Genomic DNA, 20,585 nt, shown 5'->3' with positions numbered 1-20,585 from the left:
CTCAGATGTAGCTTCCTCTTTCTTTAATTTCTCAAAGAAAGTGTTATATTTACTTTGGAAGGCAATTGAATGCAAAGGTCATATAGCTTGACCCAGACAGCTTTGTGGAAAAGGAATTAAATAAATAAATTGATAAAGTGACAAGCTAATTGCTTTTTTATAAAGTTTTATCATACGTGCTGCTGACCAAGTTGCAGTCTCACTTCTAAATGCTGTGCTTGACCTCTACCTCGGTGTCATTCTTCATGGTTATAAAATCACAACTTCCTGCTACCAGTCAATATATTGTTTCCCAAATAAATTATTTTTTTTAATCATTTTTATTATTATTATTTATTCTCTGTACCACTGCACTCGCAAACTGAATAAAGCAACTGAAATTCATAATTCTGTGTACCCCAAAGGTACATCCATACTCCCAATATTGGGTCATATCCTGAGGTTTTGGCAAGAAGAGAACTTTAGCATTAATCTCGCTAGTTTGATCATTGGTTTGTGCAACTGTGAGCTTTCACCAGGTTCTGTCCATTTGCTTGTTTAGCAGACTAACTTCTTAAAGAAGTTGTAGAAACAGCTAGGAACACTATAGACTTTCATCACCAAAGCACTGGAGCGGTTACAAATCTCTTTTGTGCTGCTATATTAAAATCAGCACGTGCTATCTTTACATTCTCTTTCCTCCCAGTTTTCCTGCTTTCATTTGCAGGTTGTGGTTTCTGTGTCACATGCAGCTTTGTTGTGGAGGAATAAAGTGATTTGTATGGATTGCTGAACATCCAGCTTTTGGGACAAAAGAATGTTCTGTACTTATATCTTAAAAATACATCACCTGCTTAGGCATTTTGGTGCCTTCAGCATCTGTTGTGTATGCTCGGGTTAATTTTCTGAGCATACACATATTTCTGCTAAAAAAATTCTGTAGATACCAGTGGGTATCACACCTTCATTTTTTCTAGAGTTGCTGTGTACGGCTCCTGTCTGTGTATAGTATACGTAAATGTCATTGCAGTACCATCTTTGTCTCTTTCCTGCTGGGAATATAAAAGCCTGCCAACAGGATGTTCGTTCCATGTCTCTGTATAGTCGGTCTCTGGTTGTGACCCTAAGACCTATTATAATGTTAATGTATTCAGCAGAGACAACTCAGGTTAGTGGTTGAAGGGATGTCAGGAAATAAATGGCAGAAAGGAAGCATCTTACTATTATTCCTTTGTTTAAGGAAACCTGTGGACTTGTCTTCATTGCTGCAGAAACTGCCAAGCTCTCCCAAGGGAAAAACATCTGAGGACAAGTATTTTCTGCAAGACCTACAAAGGAGGTTTAAACTCAGCACTGCCCGTTAGGCTTTCAGTTATCTCACAGGTTCAACAAATCTGAGTTAAGTGCCTGAGCTTCCTACACAGCACCCAGGGAGAAGAAGGCAGATGTCAGACTGCTACAAAGGGGTTGTGTTAAAAAGTCAGTAAAATTTCCCAGACTGTCATCTTGCCAGATTTTGCTGCAGAGGCAGCACTTCAAATCTAAAAGCTGGTGCAAAGCTAGGTTCATTTTTTAACTCTTCAAGATGTAAAAAGCAGTGTAAACTTGTGCTGATGCCTCCTACCTGTTGAGCTTGTGCCAGAACTCATGAGCTGTAGGTTATTCTGAAATGGGGCTCTCTTGGTTTCTCCTCTCACAGCTACAGCTAATTAAATATTAGTTGCCAAATGGGCTCATGCTGCAATCTCCTGCTGCCTAGGAGAAACATCTGCAGATGAGTTGCATAGCAAATCTCTGTCTTGATTTGGCCTAGTAAATATTTAATTTTCTTAGGGATATATGAGACAGCTGGAAGCACATTTCTTCTTCAAGCCAGAATGAGAACCAAAAGTAGAAGATGAATTTATCATTTAATTCAACTGAAGGGGAAAATGCAGAGCTATCTGTTTTGGACACATCATCCCTGACTGCTGACCTCTGAGGCTGGACTTGACCCTGCAGGGAGTGTAGGCTGGGGACAGTTATTTTGTGATTGCTGCAGTACCTTTGAGGTCTAAGGCACCAGAAACATAATGACTTGGGTATCTATGCCCACTGCCAAAAATATAGGTGACTGGGAAAGACAGGAGTGCAGGTATCAAAGTATTGCAGGATTTTGAAAATCTGAATTTAGGTTTTAAATGCCAAAAGTAGCAAATCTTTGTGACTTCTCTTGATGAGATTGATTTTAACAATATTAACAATATTAACAAGCATTCAATGGGGAAATAAAGATTACTTGAGTACTTTTGCCTTAGTTTAAATTACGGTTCTTACCTTCAGAATGTGCTTTCTGAGTGTGTGCTCAGAGTACGACTAATAAGTGAGGTAGAAAAAAAATCTCAGAATACAAACTGGGTATGAGGCAGCGCAGGATCCAAATACATTTATTTGTACATCCCTGGGCAAATCATGTAAAGCCATGGGCCTGAAGATCTCAGTCACAGCTCCAGCTGTATGCCACATCAGGCTACATGTAACACACATCAGGTAAGGAGTTTGCTATTTGTATGTTGCAGTAGTACATTGCCCATCCTCCTCTCAAAAAACACACATAACTTGCCAACCCACACACCAGTGTCTGAGCATAAAGACATTGAATAGCACCACAGCACACTGTAAATTTGGAACTGTAGGGTTTTTTTTCTTTTTTCTTTTTTTCCTTGCAAACCTCTCTGTAAAGAAAGGGGACAACACAATGGGGAAGCAGAGCTTCAAGTGATTATTCCTTAAAACTTCACAGACTTCAAAGGGTCTTCTATAGCTTCTTTCAGACTGTCAGCAAAAATCTGGACAAGTAATAAATTACAAATTAATGAATTGTGCTTGGCTTCTCTTGGTATACAGTGCAAGCCCAAGGGACTTAATGACATGGAATCAAATGACATAGTTTGTCACCTGATGAGCAAACTTTGTTTCATGCATTTACTTTCTCATTTCATGTCTAGTGATCAAAGTATAGAGAATTTCCAGAAAGTTCCCTTTGCTGTGGCTAAAACAAAACGTGACACAAAGATTCTAAATATGGAAATTGCATTAAGGCTTCTAAGGTTTCAGCTAAATGAAAAACTCCTCTTGACTCATTCAGATCTTCTAAGATATAATTAATTTTTTTAATCTCTATTCCTCTTGAAATTTCATTCATTCTTTCACTTTAAAATGATGAAAATAGTTTTGTTTTATTGTGCTTTTTTGTTTTTGTTATTTGCTTTTTATTTCTGTATCTTCATTTCTTCCCATTCTTGTCATTGTGACTACATTAAGCAATATTTTCCACATAATTAAAAGTTTCTACAAAGTTATTGTAAAATTACATTTTTTTTCCCCCTGAAATTGAGGCTCTTTTGAAGTGCAGATATTTCTCTTGTTTATCATTTCAGAAGCACTCACTATGAATGCAAGAATGGTTGGTCATCCAAGCCCATATACATTTTAGAATTTCTTTTGATAATTGGTTTTAAAAAGTGTCTGCTTCTAATTCTTTGATGTTTATCAAATTGCTAGGCTAATTATAAACTTCACTTCTGAGCTTGTTCTCTAATTTGAGCATTAGAAATGAACGTCACCAACCCTTTACAGATGAAACACAAAGAACAAATTGCATCTTAACAGCAGGGTATAGAAGCAGCTTGCAATATTAAATTCTATTGTGTATAACAGACAGGGAACATTTGGGTGAGCAATTGAAAAGAAAATGCTATCTGCAAGATGTGTCACAAAACATGATGTCAGATATCCTGAGGAGCCTGGTAGAAATATCATACTAGCATGAAAGTGCCAGATTTCTAAATGCCTTGGCCCATGGGAGTAAGCATTCAAAATTGCAAGTAAAGTATCTGCAATCTGGCTTACTTATTGCTAAGAATAAAACAGCCATTATTTATGCCGTATGATGCCTGTGGAATGAAAGCTGCTGGTTGTGTAACTGCCCTGGGTCTCATGCTGTTTTAACAAAGCATCCCAGTGTCAAATTGTTATCATTTATGGATTTAATGCAAGCCCTGGAGAAATCCACCGCAACTTCAGAAGTAGATGAATGAAAGAATTTCCAAAGCAACAGACTGATGTTTAGGTCCAAGGAGGTTACTAAAATCATTTCCTGCACTTTTGAAATAGGTATGGACTCCTAAAAGAAAAGTACAGTGGTGTGGTGTTCCTTTTCTGTTGCAATTTAGCAAGTTTTCCATCCCCAAAGTCATCAAAATAGGAAGAAAAAAAATACTATATACATTTATTCCAATAAGAAATGAAAGTTGTGCCCACTTCTGGAAAGTAGTAATAGAAAATAAAGGAAGAGATCTTAACTGATAATTAATTTACCCCATATACTTAAGGATCTGCCTTGCTGGAAATTATTTTTACTAGTTCTTGTCTTACCTCTGTATACTGAAAGCAGTACATTGCCTTTGCATTTTCCTTTTCTCTGTCTGAAGACCCACACCATGGTATGGTGTGAACACCTACTGTTGTTTTCTCCAGGTTAAGTCACTGCAGTTCCCTCCATTTTTTCTACTGGTATTTTCAAAGCTTCTGATCTTTCTCCTTGCTTTCCTCTGGATGCAGAGAAAAGAGGCACAGCTTTACTGAAAAGTGACATTCAAGTCAAGGACAGAAGATCCCAGATTAAGCTTTAGAAAGAGAGTGAATGATCCCTTCTTGTGTCTTACAGATGCCACTCATGTTTATACAACCCAATATTAAGTTTGTTCTTTTCCAAGAATTTTACTTTTTTTTTTTTAAAAAATGTGACATTTCTTTATTGCTGTCAATTTGAATTTCAGCGAATCTTTTTTAGAATGGATTAGCTGTCTAACCATTTTTCCTCTTTCTGCATTTGCAAAGATTATCCCCACCTAAATGTAGAACCGTGCACCTATTTGCAATGAATAGTACCATTTTTCCCTTGTTTATCAAGAATACTTATTATTATATCTATCCCCTTCAGTGTGCTGATAACCTCTCTTTGCTACAAAATGTTAGTTTGTTTACAACCCTGAAATCATACTTTTTTTTTTTCTCCACTCAAGATTAACGGGTATATATAATAGCACAAAACCCTAGAGAGATTCTGTGCCATGTCACACTGTCTGAACTGGCAGTCAACCTTTGATAATTAGAGGACAGTTTTCAGGTCTTTTTGTACCCTCTGTAAAGCAGTTACACCCTTTGTACAGCCAGCTAATGCTTTCACATCTTACCGGTGAGGATATTATATAGGATAACATAAAATGCTTCATTAAAGTCAAGATACTACATCAACGGTTTTTAGTTTCTGTGAGGACCACTATTACGTCTTGAAAGGAAAATAGATCAGTCTGGCTTTTTTTTTTTTTTTTTTTTTTTTTTTATAAATTCATGTTGGCTCCTAAACTCCTGATTTTCTATGTGTATGTCAAATGTTTATTATGTGCTAGGTTGTGTTTTTTTGTTTTGTTTTAGCAGCTGGAGATTAACATGGATGATGATAATTCTTTAGAGTTGATTTTAGCATTTAAAAAAATAAATACATATGTATGTACATATATATATATAGTGTACACACACACACACTTTTCCAGCTATTAGGACTTCTGTGTCCATTCTCTAGGAAAAAAAACCACTGTTTGGAAGTTATTTCAACCAGTTCTCCATATGAGTGCAACTAGACAATATAAAGTTAGATGGGAACTTAAACTATTTTCTAACATTGTCTGCATGTTTTCAGTCTTCTAGTCTTAGTTACCTCTTGCATTCACTGGATCGGCCTTTCTGATTAGAACAATTTTTATTAGTATATCTGGCAAAGACTAACTATTTTAGTGTTGGCTTCAGCAAAAAAGACATTACGCATCGTTATCTCCTGGCATTATTTGTTGACAACTCCCATTGTCTTTTGAAGCAGGATTAGAACTATCCTTGTTTTTTTCATTTACTATTAATATTGCCAAAACCACCTTTTTGTGGCTCCGGCTAGTTGTCTCACATTCAATATCAGCCTTTCTGATTTTATTTTCCTATTCAGTCTTCCTTGTATTCCATTTATGAAGGAAAGAGTATTCCATGAAGGAGAGAGTATACTTTAGTTGATTATTTTGAGTGGCTAAGATTCTGAGCATGCCTGTAATCATTATTCTGTGCCTAAAGCATTCAATAAACACTTCTCTAACTGAATAAATATGAAAGGCATCATCATGCAAATTCATCTCTTCCTCCTGTAATCCCAAATTACAATATGGTGCTTTCAAACTCTGCATTTAGATTTCTTCACCTCCTGCTCCTCTCCTTCATAATCCTTTCTTTAATTAGACTACATTTTTAAAAACAGAAAAGAAATTAAAAGTAAATGACATGTGAAAATGTTTTTTGTTACATTAACTTCACAGATGGTGAAAGCCTACTTCACTGAATGTGAGTATAAACATTAATCCTATTCTATTCTCTCTGCTAAGTAAGACCTAGCCTGATGGAAAGAGAACCATATTGATATAAATATTTACAGTGCACAGACAGGCGGGACTATGCATTAGGATAAAGTAAGTATTTTTTTGTTCTCCTCCTTGTTTTTCTAGAGAATGAGTTATTAGTTCTTGCATGGACCATCACCTTCATGGGGTTTTATTCCCTGACCTGTTACTAATATGCAAGTTGTAGCATAAGTCATCTTACAGTTTTAGTCCTCAGTGTATTCTTTAGGAAAATGGAGATAGAACTCAACTTTTAGGGGAACATTTTAAAGTTTTGGGGAAATCCTAACTGATATAGTGCTGTAAAATTGTATGGATTTCAGCAACTTGAGGGTAATTCATTAAACATTAATTTATTATTCTTGTAAAGTATATAAACTAGAAATTTGCCCAACTGTAGGACACACAAAAAAATAAATAGAAAAATCTACTCTCTCCCATAGTCTGAAATCTTGAACCATTTCCAACAGTGGAAAATTCCTTCATTTTCTTCTCTATATTTTTGCACTTAGAAGATCAGATCTTTCCTTAATGCTAGCTTTTTGTGAAAATCAGATGTCTGGCTTGGTCCCACTTGCACTGATCCCAATGCAAAATTCTCCCTCCCCGTTTCCACATTGTACACGCACACACAGACAAATCTGTTCACTAAAAATTCTTGGCAAGATCAACCAGCCAGATAAAATAAGTCATCTGAAAATAAATTTCTGTAGTGACTTACACAAAGCTTGGATAAACTGTGAAGTCCCTTGAAACAGAAGGAAAAAGAAAAAAAAAAAAAGAACAGAAGAAAGAAGAAGGGTACAAAAAATAAACTATCAGACTGTTCATTCTAACAAGGACTTAGCTCCCTCCATGTCTTCGTGGCAGTCTGGCACAGATCACTCAACTTACAGACAGCTCCTCAAATATTCACTCTAGCTCCAGACACCAACCCCTTGGCAACCCAACTGAGAAGAGACACCCCACTTTCATTCCCTGGTGGCTTCTATGCTTAACAGATGCTTACCCAATGCTTGCTTAGGTATCAATATTATAAGTGTAGCCATGACCATTTATATGTCAAGGTTCAAGGAGGATGTTCCCAAATGAATCCTGACTTGTATAAGCAGCAGTGTGGCCAGCAGGTCTAGGGAAGTGATTGTCCCCCTGTACTCGGCTCTGGTGAGGCTGTACCTCGGGTACTGTGTTCAGTTTTGGGCCCCTCGCTACAAGAAGGACATGGAGGTGCTTGAGAGAGTCCAGAGAAGGGCGACAAAGCTGGTGAGGGGTCTGGAGAACAAGTCTTATGAGGAGTGGCTGAGGGAGCTGGGGTTGTTCAGCCTGGAGAAGAGGAGGCTCAGGGGAGACCTTATCGTTCTCTACAGGTACCTTAAAGGAGGCTGTAGCGAGGTGGGGGTTGGTCTATTCTCCCACGTGCCTGGTGACAGGACGAGGGGGAATTGGGCTAAAGTTGCACCAGGGGAGGTTTAGGTTGGATATTAGGAAAAAATTCTTTACTGAAAGGGTTGTTAGGCATTGGAATGGGCTGCCCAGGGAGGTGGTTGAGTCACCATCCCTGGAGGTCTTTAAGAGACGTTTAGATGTTGAGCTTAGTGATATGGTTTAGTGAAGGACTTAGTGTTAGGTCAGAGGTTGGACTAGGTGATCTCGGAGGTCTCTTCCAACCTAGAAGATTCTGTGATTCAAATGAATAGAGATACCTCCCTGGGACCTTGATCCAATCTCCTAAGGGGTATGAGACATTGTGCCCATCAGTTGTTTTAATTTTAAGCTTCCCTGAACTAACGAGGTTGGTTATTTGGGGCTCCGTTGTGGTTGTTTTTTCCCCATCTGCTGCAGGAACTGTATGTGCCTGACATACCTCATTTCTGGGATCCATTCTGCAGATCATAATCCTGAAATTTATGTGCAGCAGCAACAATCCTATGAAGAAGAAGAAAATAACAAAGAAATAACATCCAAAACAAAATATTCAATACAACATATAAATTTCAAAATAAATTTTGACTTTACTTAAATATATATGTGTCAATTTTCCAATTCAAAATAATATTGTGCTTAGATTTAAACAGTTTTTAAATAGACCAAAATGAAAATTAGTTATTGGATTTTTAGAATGAATAACCTATATCATTCTGTTAGGACTGAATTAATTTTTAACAGTGTTAGCAAGCCCAAGAAATCCCTGATTCACCTACACATTGTAGCTCTAACTGCAATACTAAAAATCCTTGCACAACTACTCACAACACTTGCAAAGTGGAAAAAAATAGAAGGACATGAGCTCTATTTTGAAGGCATATGTTATTCTCTGTTTACACACTGAAATCTCCCTGTCAATATTAGATGCAGTCATGCAGGATGTGCTGGAGCATGGATGGAGAGCTGTGATAACTACAGCTGGAAACAGACCTATATAGCCAGGGCAGATTGTGACAAAGAATATGGAACATTATGAATTGGCTTGGATAAAGCCCAACCCTGCTTCATTTGGATAAAATGTGAGAAAACATACGTCCTCCAACTCCAGACTAACGAAGTTTCATTTTGCATGGCACATACTGCCATGGGCTAGAATGATATTAATTATGTGGAAAAAGACCAGCCTGTCATTTCTGCTGAAAATGATAAGAGAAAACAATTCCCTGTAACAGTTGCAAAAACGCTGCTGAGGAAAAACAAGATTAAAGGCTGGCTTGTCAACCTGGTGTCCTCCACTGCTGGAGCTGGTAATTTACAACAGTACTCTATTGCTATGTGAGGAGAAATAAAGTCAGCTGAAATCCCATTCAGCTCAGGGAAGATTTTTGTTCCTAAGAGATCAGGGTTAAGCTACGGGTTATTATTTCTCAGGGCTGGTTCTAGTTGTGAACAAAGTAAGCAGCTTTGCAATAGGCAGAAAAGTATCTATTGGTTTTGGCTACTCCAGAACCTTTGAAAGTCTGGCTGGCTGCTGTTGCCACTGATGGAGGACAGGGTATGTGGGGAAGTGGCTAAAGCGGGCAGGAGACTCTTACCAAAATTATCCCTGACACTTTTTAGGATTCTCTGTGAATTACAACTTTATTCTCTTTTGGCTTGATATTTAGTGAGAACAGTCCTAGGAAACCAATATTGAATATTGCCAACAGTGTTAATAACCTTCACATTGAGAATTTTTCTTCTGACCATATTTCTCAAACTTTCCTAATGGAAAGTGGAATTGTACATGAAAAACAAATCTCATGAAATCATAAACTTAGTCCAGAGACAAGGTGGCATCGAAGAGGAGTAGGATAATATTTGAGGTGGCTCTCTGATGATTACTGCTTTGACTCTCACAGACTGGTTTCTTACCATAAAGAGCATTTCATATTCTGATAGGAAATGAAGTAAAAGAAAATGAGGCTTATTTTTACAAAAAAAAAAAAGAGAGAGAGAGAGAGAGAGAGAGAAGTAATAAGGAGCCCAATTATTTCTAAATATTAGTAGGCTTGTCAACTGAGAATATGTCAAAAAAGAGCTTATCAAAATTGACAAGAACTCAGAAGAAATCTTGATAGAGTCAAGCAATAGTATTTTTTGACTGTAACATTTTCAAGCACATACATTAAAATGTTCTGACAAAAACTCAGAGAAGCCAGGAATGTTTCTGAAGTTCATCTTTTAACACTCGTAAATAAGAGGTTGTTTTCCTCCTCTCTCTTTCCCTCTTCCCTCCCCTCTTCCCCAATATCTTGGAAAACGTTTCTTTCAGTATGTTTCTTTTAATTCATAAACCATCAAGACCTTATCCAAGGTCTGTTGAAATCAGTGGAAAAAAATTTAATTGACTTCAGGATCTTAATCATCGCCATTTGGATCAAACCAGCCAGCTGCATCAGTCCTTAGCAATGGAGACAATTGAAGTAAATTGGTAGCACATGGTGCTCATGTAGAACTCAGTTTAACAGCGCCTAAAATTCTGGAAATCTTTTGTCACTGAGGAATCACAAATGAACCAACTTTTGTTTTCTTTTGATCCTAGAGTTTCAAAACGCTGTTCTTCTCTTTAAGGGCGTTGTATCTTACTTGTGTTGAACTTCATCTGGAGAAATGAAAAAGGGATGTTTGTGTGAGGGTTGATCTGAAGGTCATGCTGGCAGACCTTATTGGCCTAATTCTGGAGCACAAAACAGGGCCCAGATGAACCTGTAAAACTTTAGTCTTAGGGGTGAAGTTAAATGTGATATAACATGTACTGTTCCCAATCCTCATTACTTCTTCCTTATGTGTTCCCCTGATGTCCCAGCTACTTACTTGAGACAGGTGCAGGCCTCTGTCTTGAGATTCATTCATTTGGGTAATCAAAGGCTGGTAACAGAAACATAAGTTCTTTTTCAATACTGAGACAATGTGGGAGGGAAGTTAAAATAATGAACTTATTCCTATATTAAATAGTGTTTATGCTTTCTGATGTAGCAAAGACAGAGGAGATGGAAATAGTTCACTAAAAATCAGAATATTTTTGCTGATCAAACAAAAATTTAATAAAACCTGAGTATTATAATTTATCTGGAAACTTGGAATAAAACACTGAATTGTTAGAAATTGAGAAGAAATATATTACCACGTATTCTTAAAACTTTAAAAAAAATCCTTGTCAACAAAATTATGAAATTTCTGAAAGCAGCTCCACAGCTACCAGGATGACTAAAAAAGTCTATTTAGAGAGACTATTAAGACTAGTAGCTTAGTGGAAGAACAGTTAGGAAATTACCACATTGATAACTATAGTGATATTTAAATGAAATTTTGCTTGTCCATTAAAAATTTTTTCTGCTCCATGGTTATCTTTTCCTTACATAAGTTCCTTGCATAACTCTTTTGGGAAGGGACTGTCATCTTACATAATTAAATAGTACCTGGTACTTCAGTTTAATAGGTATTTGATAAAGTTTTATGAGGCATGTCTCAGATGTCCACAGGAATTTAATACACAGGTACTTCAAACTACACAGGTACTTTAAACTAAACTGCAATAAAAAGCAATGTACACATTGTGTCTACGATTAACAATTAAACTTGAGGTCAAGCTCCCTTGACAGATTTTTGCAGGTGGGGAATGAAAAACAACATATAATAAAAAAGCTCTGCCACAGTATGGACTTTCTACGATAAAGACAGTTCACCTGACCAATTTAGTATGACAGGTCTTGCTTTTGTGACCAGACTCTGAGTGCTGCTAAAGCTTCATCCAATAGAAATCAAAATGAAGTTCTTGCAGCTGAAGATAAATATTAAATTGAATTTAAAATCCAGAAGAGATTTTGACTGAAGAAAAAGTAAGTTTCTATTCCCAGGCCATAGACGATGGAATGTTGTCATTTTTGGATCAAGCAAGTTTAACTTTCTTACCCCCAAATTATCCCTCCTTTAGCTTATGTAACAGTTTTTAACTGCTGCTGCAAAAGCAGTTCTAGGAAACAACCACACTAATGGTGAAATTTCCATATGTACACACCATCTGAAAACAGTTCTTTTCTCCCAGCAGGCCTACTTATAGCCAGTTGGCATTTTAGCTGTTTTTTCTAACAGCCTCTTTGTGTAAAACTTTTCAGAGGTGTCATATTTTCTGTTCATTAGCCTCAAAAAAAAAAAAAAAAAAGTGGTTTTGCACAGCTAGGTAAAGAAGAAATCAACATATTCATTGAATTTAGTTATTTTAGGTAGTTTAGGAAGGGATTGAAATAATACAATCTAAACCATGTACTGAATGGATGCTGGGCACCCATTCATAAATGCACAATTGAAACGTATTTTTGCCCATTTTCACAAATTATTCGAGACTCTCCAAACATAACTATTTTAGACATTATTTCAAATATATTCAGACAGTAATAAATCAGTGTGAAAATGAAAAGTGTCTTCTTCCTGTTTCTTAAATGGGGAAAATCACCTGGACTGATTTTTCTGTTAGTGTACAGTGAAATTCACATTCATAACTCACAGTTGTGATATTCCCTTCCATATAATCGAAGAAATAAGTCTATAAATCTTTACATGGATTATAGCTTGCAGTTAGAGAGAGAGAGAGGAGAAGAAAAAAAAAGAAAAAAAAAAAAGCAAAGGATGTGCTACTGTAATAACTCTGTATCAGAACTTCACATGATGGATAGGACCTAAACTCTAACATCTCCAATATACACTAGATTGAGCTGTTCTTTGTAGGACAGATGACTTTCTAAAATTGCTTTAGGTCAAGTACTGTAGTATGTCACTATATTTATAGATGTAGTTGTAGGAACTGTTAATGAAAGGGTACTCTTTTCTTTCCTTCCCAGTAATTCTCACTGGAGGTATTGTGAGCTGTGACCATATGTCAGACCTACAGTATTAAAAGTTCCCAGTTAATCAGAGCTGTGTAGGATTTCCTTTAGTAAAAGGCTGCATAAGGATCTTCCTGATCTTGTCAGCCAAGTGCAAAAATTCTACCATCTACTTCTGAGTAGGTTCAATGATTAGCTTTTTTGATACACTAATATGGAGTGTCTTATAAAATCTCTTTATCCCATTTCATAAGCTAATCTTGTTTGATTAGAAATTATTAACCCTGCCTGGCTGTAATAACTATTTGAGAGTGGTTTAACGATCAACTCTGTTAAAGAGTAGTGACAGATCATAAACATTCAAGATAGAAGAGTCCTCATAAATCACAGTTTGACTCTCAGCACATGAAATACATGGTGGGAGATAATGGTAGCAAAGACTCAGAAAAGGCAAAAGCCCAGGAAAAACATGGATCTTTAGGCAGGCACCGACATACTCACTAGTGGAAGGTAAAGGTATCATGTTCAAGGTGGAGAGCCTGTAAATGATATTTCTGAGATTATAGAAACCAGCACACCAGAAATCTCTGCCTTAGCTTGAGAAGATCTGATCTGCTCAGAAGATGCCTTAAAAAGCAGATAAAAGGCATACAAGTTGATACCTTTCTGCCTGAATGTGAAACTCCACAGTGCAGAAAAAAAATCTCTACAACTAACCAAGAAGATGTGATATTAAACCTCTGAGGTCAGGGGTTTCCAACCAAGATAAAAGATTTGGCTGCCGGTTTGAGGATGTCTGTCTATATATTTCATCCACATACTGCTCCATCTTCCCATGAGAATTCCACAAACCAAAAAGAACAGATGACCTTTTAATTTCTTTTTCCTTTTTCATACAACAGTTGCACCTGTTTTATGGCTGGCGACATTTTAAAGAGGAGTTTTAGAAATTCAAGCTATCCATTCTGATTAATCTTTTCCCCATTTTTCAATGGAAATTAGAAATCACATGCTACTGACGTTGGGGAGGAATGGGTCAGTATTTCAAAACTGTATCGGGACTGGCTTTTTTAGGAAAAAGAAGATAAGTGGATAAGTGGGAAGGATTATTCCCTTTCTTTCTTTTTTTATGCTGCAGAAGTGAGACCTATCTTCACAGAAAATATTTAAAAATACGATGGTTATTGTCATGAAAAAAATGAGTAGTTTATTTCCACTGTCACATGGTAGCTCCTGATCTATTATCTAAATCATCATGGGTTGAATTACCTATTTTTTCTCCACCTGCAGATCTTCTCTCCTGCAGTCTTCTGGGGCCTCCTGATATTAGAAAGGCTTCAAAGAGGCAGCCACTTCTTAGCCATTTATCTGTTTCCCTTAGCATTAAAACATTAAGGAAGACAGAGGATGCAAGAAGCTGCAGCTGAATTTATTTTATCTTAATGATGCAGCCTGAAGCTTCAGCCCCATAGAGCTTGTACCCCTGAGGATGATGCTAAACACTATGCAGAAGCCTATTGTTTGCTGAAGGTATCCATCATAAGATTATTGTGCTTGGCCAAGTTGCTTCACTTTCTCTTTGCTGAATGTATAAATTGAGGAACACTCTGCTCCACTCATTGTCTTTGCAGTCAGCAGAAAGGCATTTTATGTTTAGTTAAGCGTAGATTCATGTAATTGCAGGATTATCTCTGAAGGGGGATATTGCTCAGATGGATGAGTGACAGCTTGGAGTAGAAGCATTTGTTACTAGACACGTTTCCACTGCTGATATTTATTTATTTATGTATTGTTAATAACGTAGTCATTACTCACTTTTTCATTCATACTCCATAGCCCACTGGAAAATCATAGAATCATTGAATCATTCAGGTTGGAAAAGACCTCTAAGATCACCACATGCCATCAAAGGAGAGGTCTGAGCTCCTGAACTCCATTACTTCATACAATTTACCCTTAGGTCATACTGTGCTTGGGAAAAAAAAAAGAAAATACAATGCCTTACCTATTTGGCCCACAACAGAGCAAAGACAAATTTCTTTTTCCTACCTGTTGTTCCCTATATGGCTCCTTATTGATCTGAATTCTCAGTGTTGGTCAACTTCTTTCAAGTGCCTTCTTCAGATACTATATTTCAAAATAAATAAATAAAATCCTTTCCCTGATAACCTACCAAAATTGTAAAAACACCATAAAGGGAGAGAAACTCTTGAAGTTATGTCACACTGCTGCACTGCTGGGTTTGGGATCTTTGGATTGAACTGAAGCCATTACAATAGAGTACATATCATTATATCTGTATGATGTAAAAAAAAACAGTACAGAGTTATGAGGCTAGTGAGAGCATGGGCATGCCAGCGAGGCAGCCTGCCTGAGCTAAGGTACTTGGTTTCTCTTAAAGAGCTTTTCATGCTGAGTGTAGTGTAATAAATATATTTGTTCCTGAAGCTCAGGTTAACATAGGAATACCAGCTTAGGTATTTGTATATCTGCTTTTTACAAACTATGATGTAAGAATTAAGCTGTATCCTGGCAGAGAAATTCCCTACTTTCTTTCCACTTGTCCTTTTAGTCTCTTATCCTCTCACTCACTCACTCACCAAAACCCCTCTCTATAGTACCACATCAGCTTCTAGCCAGTGAGATAAATACTGGCACACACTTCAAAGTGGGATAAGAAACTATTTGATGGGGTACATATTGCATTTATTTTCCCATTTCCCTAATGTGCGAAATAATTTGGTGAGTGGGGTTGAGCTTAACTTGAACTTCATTGTCCGAAGCAACCGCATTCCCATTTCCAGCAGAAGCAGGTCTCAGGCAGGGAAAAGCAGCTGCTCTGGGGATTTTTCTGGAGGTATATAGGGACTGGAGGTAAGGAAGGGAAGGCTGGTAAAAGCTGCAGCTTAGAGGCTATTGAAGCTAGGAAGAACCAGACATGAGATAGTGTGGTGGTGCAGGGAGCTGCTCTGGAAGCCAGAGATTGGACTATTACATTTGGCCAACCAAGCATGGATACAGTAGAAATAGCACAGTCCCCCAAAAGATACCTACCCACAGTCTTTACTTTATTCTGCTTTGATTGACTCCCCAAATCCCCAAGTCTTTTGTAAGCATTTGGCAAATATGTGGTGGCGGAGGACCCCAGAGGCACGCCAATACAAGCAGGGATGGGTTCACTTGAAACCCATAGCTGTTGAAAATGGAACTTACAATGAGTTGTTGTATTGTCACAGGTGACACTGAAGTTCTATGACAACATGCAGCTGATCACCCATGAGGTCAAACCTATTTTTTGTTTGTTTTGTTTGTTTGTTTTGCTTTTAATGGTAAATAAGCCTTATAAGGAGGTTGAACATACCTGATTCTCTCAGACTCTCCTTCTGCGTCCTATTCTCCACCACCCTCACCTTCTCTTTGTGATGTCCAGTGGTCTCACTCCTCAATGACAATGTCTTCCTTGTGCTGGGGATTCCCAAACTGCACAGAGTACTCCAGACACAGGCTCACAAGTGCCAAAGAGACAGTAAGCATCAAAGAAAATACTATCTTAAAATTATATGGGAACAAGTCAAAAAAGAGTTTGCATTGTTATCATTCATTATTCCCTCTGTCTAACCCAGTTTCCCAGCAGATTAATGCCATCAAGAACATTAATACATTTTAAAATGTTGTGGCCAATACTGTTCAGCTCTTGTTTAACAAATAAATGTGAAACAGCAGCTTTTAATGACAATCCATCACCCAAAGTATGCAGTTAATGTGAAGAGCAGCATTAACTCAAACAAATCTTCTGCTAAAACAAACAAATACTCCAGCACAAGCTATGTGCAATATGGAAAGAAGGCATTGCCCGAAAGTGAAATTGCATCCCAGGCCTTGTTAATCGTGGGACTAAATGATGTTAAATCAGTCTCACAGGTGATATGCAGAGTCTCTGAGCAGACTTCAGATGTAAAATTGTCACAGAAAGCTCAGAAAATTCTTGAGCAGGCCTCCCTAGTAGCTCTGATTCTTTTTTTTTTTTTTTTTTTTGAGAAAGGAACAGCTGTATTTAGTAAGAGCAGGTAGGAAAGTGCAGGATGCTGTTGGACTGTTCCACAGTTACAATGATAATACTTTGCATTTCTGTCTGGAGGTCCCCAAATCCTTTAAAACTATTAATAAATGATTTTTTAAATAGGTAAGGCGGAAACATTGTTATTTTCATTTTGCAGCCAGAGATATTAAAGCACAAAAACATTAAATGTCAGCTAAGGTTTAGAGACAAGCTGAAGACAGATGATAAATACCCCTACTCTAGGATAAGAATTTTTGTCTCAGCATAATCTTAATTTATCAATGCTTTTATGTACAAAATGATATCATGGTTTCTTTTGATCACGAGATCTGCTAAATGAAATGTTTACAGGTAAATATTAAAGTTTTTTCATTGACTTCTCAGACAAGGTTTTTCAAACTTTTTTTTTTTCTTAGACCTGCTCAAATTATTTCTCTTTATTCAGTATGTGAAATGCTCGTGAATTATTCAGTGGAATTTTTGTCCTTAATTAACCATTCTTGGGTTTCTAGATTTCAGCTAATGCTTTCAAAGTGAAATGCCTGAAATTGTACAATGAAGCCCATACTGAAGCAGATAATTCAGCAATTAGTTTTGAAAACATTGGCTTTAGGGATTGTATACACCACTTTTCCCATTTGCAATTTATAGACATCCTTCCAACCCAGTTTCTCTTTGGTTATCAGGGACTAAGAGTAAGAGTTCTGATGGAAAATATCTTTTGACTTTCCACTATTACATTTTACTTTTGAACACTGTGGAAACTCTAAATGTTTTGTAAGCATTAAAGTGAAAACAATCATAAAGATCCACATGGGACAAAGCGCATACAAGTTTTTGCTGAAAAACATCTGGATAATAAATCATTCATTTATAATTCAATCCAGGCATGTATTGATGCTCACCTGTAATGTTTTTCATTCTTATTTTTCCTTCTCTGTTTGACACTAATGGTATAATGTAGGTTATATAATGATATAATAGAGGTTTCCTCTACCACTGGTGGAAAGGAATAGAGAGCTGTAAAGATGAGACATATAAACTGCTTTAAGATGAGAAAATGATCTCCCTATCAGTAGATGCCCATCCACCTCCAGTGACATGACGAATGGTTAGCTGGATAATTACCTGAATCCACAATCTAGTTTTGGGGTTGATTTTTATCAAAACTGAAATTAAAAAAAAATAAAAAAATAAAAAATGCTGGTGTTTATTTCCCATAAGTGCCTGTATCCATATGTTATACCAGACATTCTGCATCTGAACTGGGGAATTGCTTAGGAGAGCTCTTGGTGTCCACTTTGTCACTAAAGTCTGTAGTACCATCACCGGTTGATAAAACTTCAAGTAACATTTTGGTAGCCAGAGGTAGCTGAGTCCCAGGTATTCCTGCTTTTACTGCTGAACATTGATTATACAGGATATGCAGACCCACAGTATCAGTGCTCAACGCATTTCAGAGGCATCACCACTCTTAGCCTGCTCTTGGCTTTCTATGCCAGCTTTCCATAAAATATTGAGTCAGGCTAAGGGCGCCATTCCTTCTTTTCAAGTTGCTAAGTGGCTTCTGTGGCTTGAGTGATTGGAAATATCCTCTACACTCCAGGAGGAGTACAGTGATTAGAAATTTTCCTCTGTAAATGGATCTTCCTCCAAAAGAATGCATAGATATTTTTGCATGGGACTGAGCTCTGACAAATGAAAGAAAGGAGAAAAAAAAAAAAAAAACTTAAGAAAGGAGAAAAAAATAGCATAAAAATATGAACTCAGTGAATTCAATGAATTGAGAATGTGAATTCAGATGTTTTGCTACTTTCACTTTCAAGTGAATGTATTGAATGCAATAATTTCTGGGTGCAGTCATAATAAGTCATAATATACAATTCAATACTGTTCAATGAAAAACAGCAGTCTATTTTAGCATTTAAAGTACCATCCTAACGCTGCAGTGGTGGTAATTAAAATTATTACTGTTACATACTGCCAGGAGTCAATGGCTTTCATTGTAAAATCAAAATCTCAGTTCCAAAGGATTCACATCAGTAGGTTTGCCAATAGTCCATTGATTTCTCAAAGAGTTTTACACATGGGAAGTAGATACAGCCATAGAGAATGGCAATGTTGATATTTGTCTTGCCACTGTAGAATGTCCCTTGAGAAATGCTAGTCTAAGGCCAATGGAGAATGTCTGGGTTCCTGGATATTTTATTTAATCTGCCTCATATGCTCAGGCTTGAGTGGACACAGAGCAGCTACAAAAGTAGTCTTCACTTGCCCAGGACTATAACGGATAAACTAGAATGAGTTGTGCTGGGCCCTACTTATTGCAGCAATGTCCAAAGGACAAGCCCTTATGACCATGTTTGGCCTTGCTGCAATCAGAGTTTTAACTTGTGTGAATTACACTGCATTGCAGGTCACAGCACAAATTTAATTAAACTTTGATAAAATCAATTTGCAGTTCTTGTACTGCTTAAGTCAAGAATAGAACACTACTGAGCTGGAAGCCCAATCGGAGAGAGTTATCAAGTAGAAAATTACAACTGCATTTTATGCATTCATCTTATTTTATATGCAGAAAAGGTTAATGGGCTGGAATCCTGGCCTCATAGGACAGGTACGTTCAGCTACCATTAGTGGGATTTTGTTCCCTTATGCCACCTTAGTCAAACAGATAACCGGAGAATAAGTGTTTTTAGGAAATCATCCCTGGCTACAGACTTTAACCTCAGCACTGGACCTCAGGCCTTTCTATCGTTAAAAGTTCCATATCATTTGTGATGACATATTGTATCTGTCTCCAGAGAAGGACTACTTAGCAGTCGCAATATGATGTCCAAGGCTCTCCAGACATCTGGGACATAGCTGAGGCAGACAGCAATAACAAACAAGTTCTTCCTGCTTTCTAAAGCAGAGGATAGAAACTTGGAAGATCTGGGTCTAACAACAGCTAGCTGAGCGGCCTGGGATTTTTGAAGTCCTGGTTTCGGTCCAATCTGATTTCAGTAGAGGGATAACTGAGTATCATGGAGCAAAAGGAAGTGGTTTTGTCAGCTTCCATGACACAGAGCATGTGTGTTGTCATTTTGTGATAAGTGATCATTCTTGCTAACTAGTCTGTGATGCTCCATACCAGGAGTTGGACAGTGAGTTTCTACACATGACCTACCCCTTCTATAATAGCATCTCTGTGATTATTATTTTATTTTTTTTTTTACTCATTAGCATGTTGCTTGGTTTGCTCCCTCTGGTCCTGACTCAGACAGAGCATCATCCTTTCTTTCCAAAAAAACACTACTTCACACATGCTTCATGAATCCAGATTCACGGTGCCTCATCTTGTACACTAAATGTTGATGGTTAACTCGGCAGTGGCCCTGACGCAGGTGTGCCCTAAGTTACAGATACGGATCAATGGATATACATTAGAGATGTAGTTTCTGAGCCTAAGATTTTTCCATGACAGCTAAAAGGTTTCTGGACATGCTTATTGCACCCTCTTGTGTTTGTTCACTATAAATGCATGATTTATTTAACCACACTTGTTCGTATTTTGATGATGTCCCAGTTGATATCTAACACCAATCTTCCTTGTGGGCCTCAGTGATAGAGCAAGAAGGATTGGAGAAGAGGATAAGACATTTGTGTAGAAGGAGATTCTCAGTAGTTTTGTCGCAATTAGGGATTTAATCAATCAGTGGATCTAATTAGCATTATTTTTTTCAGTAGCAGGCATTAAGATTATAGTTGCTCATATAAATGACTCAAGTCGCA

At 37.3% G+C, this 20,585-nt stretch overlaps 1 long non-coding RNA gene across 1 annotated transcript; it reads right to left on the bottom strand.

Annotated features, from left to right (window-relative positions):
- Positions 1 to 2,389: 2,389 nt before the first annotated feature.
- Positions 2,390 to 14,155, bottom strand: LOC308194761. Its single transcript, XR_013950845.1, has 5 exons — positions 14,021 to 14,155; positions 10,743 to 10,796; positions 8,326 to 8,387; positions 4,396 to 4,571; positions 2,390 to 2,807 (listed from the first exon to the last, which is right to left on the bottom strand). It is a non-coding gene; the product is annotated as an uncharacterized lncRNA (long non-coding RNA).
- Positions 14,156 to 20,585: the final 6,430 nt, after the last annotated feature.

Source organism: Anser brachyrhynchus (assembly GCF_964034855.1).
Source record: "Anser brachyrhynchus genome assembly, chromosome: 4".
NCBI lineage: Eukaryota > Metazoa > Chordata > Aves > Anseriformes > Anatidae > Anser > Anser brachyrhynchus.
This window is presented reverse-complemented; position numbering and strand designations above follow the sequence as displayed.